Consider the following 6000-nt stretch of genomic DNA (forward strand, 5'->3'; position numbering starts at 1 on the left):
CTTTCGCACAGTGCTGACCTTTATCCGCTGATCACACATTCTGCTATTCTCCTTTCACACAGCACTGACCTTTATCCCTCTATTCACGCATCTGCGATTCTCCTTTCACACAGTGCTGACCTTTATCCCTCTATTAACACATTCTGCTATTCTCCTTTCACACAGCGTTGACCTTTTTCCCTCTATTCACCCATTCTGCTATTCTCCTTTCACACATTGCTGACCTTTATCCCTCTATTCACGCATTCTTCTATTATCCTTTCACACAGCGCTGAACTTTATCACTCTATTCACACATTCTTCTATTCTCCTTTCACACAGCGCTGAACTTTATCCCTCTATTCATGCATTCTTCTATTATCCTTTCACACAGTGCTGGCCTTTATCCCTCTTTTCACGCATTCTGCTATTCTCCTTGCACACAGCGCTGACCTTTATCCCTCTATTCACACATTCTGCTATTCTCCTTTCAAACGGCGCTGACCTTTATCCCTCTATTCACGCATACTGCTATTCTCCTTTCACACGGCGCTGACCTTTATCCCTCTATTCACGCATACTGCTATTCTCCTTTCACACAGCGCTGACCTTTATCCCTCTATTCACAGATTCTGCTATTCTCCTTTCACACGGCGCTGACCTTTATCCCTCTATTCACGCATACTGCTATTCTCCTTTCACACAGTGCTGACCTTTATCCCTCTATTCACGCATTCTGCTATTCTCCTTTCACACAGCGCTGACCTTTATCCCTCTATTCACACATCCTGCTATTCTCCTATCACACAGCACTGACCTTTATCCCTCTATTCACACATTCTGCTATTCTCCTTTCACACTGCGCTGACCTTTATCCCTGTATTCACACATTCTGCTATTCTCCTTTCACACAGCGCTGACCTTTTTCCCTCTATTAACACATTCTGCTATTCTCCTTTCACACAGCGTTGACCTTTATCCCTCTATTCACACATTCTGCTATTCTCCTTTCACACAGCGCTGACCTTTATCCCTCTATTCACACATCCTGCTATTCTCCTATCACACAGCACTGACCTTTATCCCTCTATTCACACATTCTGCTATTCTCCTTTCACACTGCGCTGACCTTTATCCCTGTATTCACACATTCTGCTATTCTCCTTTCACACAGCGCTGACCTTTTTCCCTCTATTAACACATTCTGCTATTCTCCTTTCACACAGCGTTGACCTTTATCCCTCTATTCACACATTCTGCTATTCTCCTTTCACACATTGCTGACCTTTATCCCTCTATTCACGCATTCTGCTATTACACTTTCACACTGCGCTGACCTTTAACTCTCTATTCACACATTCTGCTTTTCTCCTTTCACACAGCGCTGACCTTTAACCCTCTAATCACGCATTCTGCTATTCTCCTTTCACACAGCGCTGACCTTTATCTCTCTATTCACACATTCTGCTATTCTCCTTTCACACTGCGCTGACCTTTATCCCTGCATTCACACAATCTGCTATTCTCCTTTCACACAGCGCTGACCTTTATCCCTCTATTCACACATTCTGCTATTATCCTTTCACACAGTGCTGACCTTTTTCCCTCTATTCACACATTCTGCTATTCTCCATTCACACATTGCTGACCTTTATCCCTCTATTCACGCATTCTGCTATTACCCTTTCACACTGCGCTGACCTTTATCTCTCTATTCACACATTCTGCTATTCTCCTTTCACACAGCGCTGACCTTTAACCCTCTAATCACGCATTCTGCTATTCTCCTTTCACACAGCGCTGACCTTTATCTCTCTATTCACACATTCTGCTTTTTTCCTTTCACACAGCACTGACCTTTATCCCTCTATTCACGCATTCTGCTATTCTCCTTTCACACAGCGCTGACCTTTTTCCCTCTATTAACACATTCTGCTATTCTCCTTTCACACAGCGTTGACCTTTATCCCTCTATTCACACATTCTGCTATTCTCCTTTCACACATTGCTGACCTTTATCCCTCTATTCACGCATTCTGCTATCCTCCTTTCACACAGCGCTGACCTTTATCTCTCTATTCACACATTCTGCTATTATCCTTTCACACAGCGCTGACCTTTAACCCTCTATTCACGCATTCTGCTATTCTCCTTTCACACAGCTCTGACCTTTATCCCTCTATGCACACATTCTGCTATTCTCCTTTCACACAGCGCTGACATTTATCCCCCTATTCACACATTCTGCTATTCTCCTTTCACACAGCGCTGACATTTATCCCTCTATTCACACATTCTGCTATTCTCCTTTCACACTGCGCTGACCTTTATCCCTGTATTCACACATTCTGCTATTCTCCTTTCACACAGCGCTGACCTTTTTCCCTCTATTAACACATTCTGCTATTCTCCTTTCACACAGCGTTGACCTTTATCCCTCTATTCACACATTCTGCTATTCCCCTTTCACACATTGCTGACCTTTATCCCTCTATTCACGCATTCTGCTATTATCCTTTCACACTGCGCTGACCTTTATCTCTCTATTCACACATTCTGCTATTCTCCTTTCACACAGCTCTGACCTTTATCCCTCTCTTCACACATTCTGCTATTATGCTTTCACACAGCGCTGACCTTTATCCCTCTATTCACACATTCTGCTCTACTCCTTTCACACAGCACTGACCTTTATCCCTCCATTCACACATTCTGCTATTCTCCTTTCACACATCGCTGACCTTTATCCCTCTATTCACACATTCTGCTATTCTCCTTTCACACAGCGCTGACCTTTATCCCCCTATTCACACATTCTGCTATTCTCCTTTCACACAGCGCTGACCTTTATCCCCCTATTCACACATTCTGCTCTACTCCTTTCACACAGCACTGACCTTTATCCCTCCATTCACACATTCTGCTATTCTCCTTTCACACATCGCTGACCTTTATCCCTCTATTCACACATTCTGCTATTCTCCTTTCACACAGCGCTGACCTTTATCCCCCTATTCACACATTCTGCTATTCTCCTTTCACACAGCTCTGACCTTTATCCCTCTATTCACACATTCTGCTATTCTCCTTTCACACAGCGCAGACCTTTATCCCCCTATTCACACATTCTGCTATTCTCCTTTCACACAGCTCTGACCTTTATCCCTCTATTCACACATTCTGCTATTCTCCTTTCACGCAGCTCTGACCTTTATCCCCCTATTCACACATTCTGCTATTCGCCTTTCACACAGCGCTGACCTTTATCCCTCTATTCACACATTCTTCTATTATCCTTTCACACAGCGCTGACCTTAATCCCTCTATTCACACTTTCTGCTATTCTCTTTTCACATAGCCCTGACCTTTATCGCTCGATTCACGCATTCTGCTATTCTCCTTTCACACGGCGCTGACCTTTATCCCTCTATTCACACATTCTGCTATTCTCCTTTCACACGGCGCTGACCTTTATCCCTCTATTCAAGCAATCTGCTATTCTCCTTTCACACATCGCTGACCTTTATCCCTCTATTCACACATTCTGCTATTCTCCTTTCACACAGCGCTGACCTTTATCCCTCTATTCACACATTCTGCTATTCTCCTTTCACACAGCACTGACCTTTATCCCTCTATTCACACATTCTGCTATTCTCCTTTCACACTGCGCTGACCTTTATCCCTGTATTCACACATTCTGCTATTCTCCTTTCACACAGCGCTGACCTTTTTCCCTCTATTAACACATTCTGCTATTCTCCTTTCACACAGCGTTGACCTTTATCCCTCTATTCACACATTCTGCTATTCTCCTTTCACACATTGCTGACCTTTATCCCTCTATTCACGCATTCTGCTATTACACTTTCACACTGCGCTGACCTTTAACTCTCTATTCACACATTCTGCTATTCTCCTTTCACACAGCGCTGACCTTTAACCCTCTAATCACGCATTCTGCTATTCTCCTTTCACACAGCGCTGACCTTTATCTCTCTATTCACACATTCTGCTATTCTCCTTTCACACTGCGCTGACCTTTATCCCTGCATTCACACAATCTGCTATTCTCCTTTCACACAGCGCTGACCTTTATCCCTCTATTCACGCATTCTGCTATCCTCCTTTCACACAGCGCTGACCTTTATCTCTCTATTCACACATTCTGCTATTCTCCTTTCACACAGCGCTGACCTTTAACCCTCTATTCACACATTCTGCTATTCTCCTTTCACACAGCTCTGACCTTTATCCCTCTATTCACACATTCTGCTATTCTCCTTTCACACAGCGCTGACATTTATCCCCCTATTCACACATTCTGCTATTCTCCTTTCACACAGCGCTGACATTTATCCCTCTATTCACACATTCTGCTATTCTCCTTTCACACTGCGCTGACCTTTATCCCTGTATTCACACATTCTGCTATTCTCCTTTCACACAGCGCTGACATTTATCCCCCTATTCACACATTCTGCTATTCTCCTTTCACACAGCGCTGACATTTATCCCTCTATTCACACATTCTGCTATTCTCCTTTCACACTGCGCTGACCTTTATCCCTGTATTCACACATTCTGCTATTCTCCTTTCACACAGCGCTGACCTTTTTCCCTCTATTAACACATTCTGCTATTCTCCTTTCACACAGCGTTGACCTTTATCCCTCTATTCACACATTCTGCTATTCTCCTTTCACACATTGCTGACCTTTATCCCTCTATTCACGCATTCTGCTATTATCCTTTCACACTGCGCTGACCTTTATCTCTCTATTCACACATTCTGCTATTCTCCTTTCACACAGCTCTGACCTTTATCCCTCTATTCACACATTCTGCTATTATGCTTTCACACAGCGTTGACCTTTATCCCTCTATTCACACATTCTGCTCTACTCCTTTCACACAGCACTGACCTTTATCCCTCCATTCACACATTCTGCTATTCTCCTTTCACACATCGCTGACCTTTATCCCTCTATACACACATTCTGCTATTCTCCTTTCACACAGCGCTGACCTTTATCCCCCTATTCACACATTCTGCTATTCTCCTTTCACACAGCGCTGACCTTTATCCCCCTATTCACACATTCTGCTCTACTCCTTTCACACAGCACTGACCTTTCTCCCTCCATTCACACATTCTGCTATTCTCCTTTCACACATCGCTGACCTTTATCCCTCTATTCACACATTCTGCTATTCTCCTTTCACACAGCGCTGACCTTTATCCCCCTATTTACACATTCTGCTATTCTCCTTTCACACAGCTCTGACCTTTATCCCTCTATTCACACATTCTGCTATTCTCCTTTCACACAGCGCAGACCTTTATCCCCCTATTCACACATTCTGCTATTCTCCTTTCACACAGCTCTGACCTTTATCCCTCTATTCACACATTCTGCTATTCTCCTTTCACGCAGCTCTGACCTTCATCCCCCTATTCACACATTCTGCTATTCGCCTTTCACACAGCGCTGACCTTTATCCCTCTATTCACACATTCTTCTATTATCCTTTCACACAGCGCTGACCTTAATCCCTCTATTCACGCTTTCTGCTATTCTCTTTTCACATAGCCCTGACCTTTATCGCTCGATTCACGCATTCTGCTATTCTCCTTTCACACGGCGCTGACCTTTATCCCTCTATTCACACATTCTGCTATTCTCCTTTCACACGGCGCTGACCTTTATCCCTCTATTCACGCATTCTGCTATTCTCCTTTCACACATCGCTGACCTTTATCCCTCTGTTCACACATTCTGCTATTCTCCTTTCACACAGCGCTGACCATTATCCCTCCATTCACGCATTCTGCTATTCTCCTTGCCCACAGCGCTGACCTTTATCCCTCTATTCACACATCCTGCTATTCTCCTTTCACACAGCGCTGACCTTCATCCATGTATTCACACATTCTGCTATTCTGCTTTCACACAGTGCTGACCTTTATCCGCTGTTCACACATTCTGCTATTCCCCTTTCACACAGCCCTGACCATTA

Source organism: Scyliorhinus torazame, unplaced genomic scaffold (assembly GCF_047496885.1).
Source record: "Scyliorhinus torazame isolate Kashiwa2021f unplaced genomic scaffold, sScyTor2.1 scaffold_622, whole genome shotgun sequence".
Taxonomy (NCBI): Eukaryota; Metazoa; Chordata; class Chondrichthyes; order Carcharhiniformes; family Scyliorhinidae; genus Scyliorhinus; species Scyliorhinus torazame.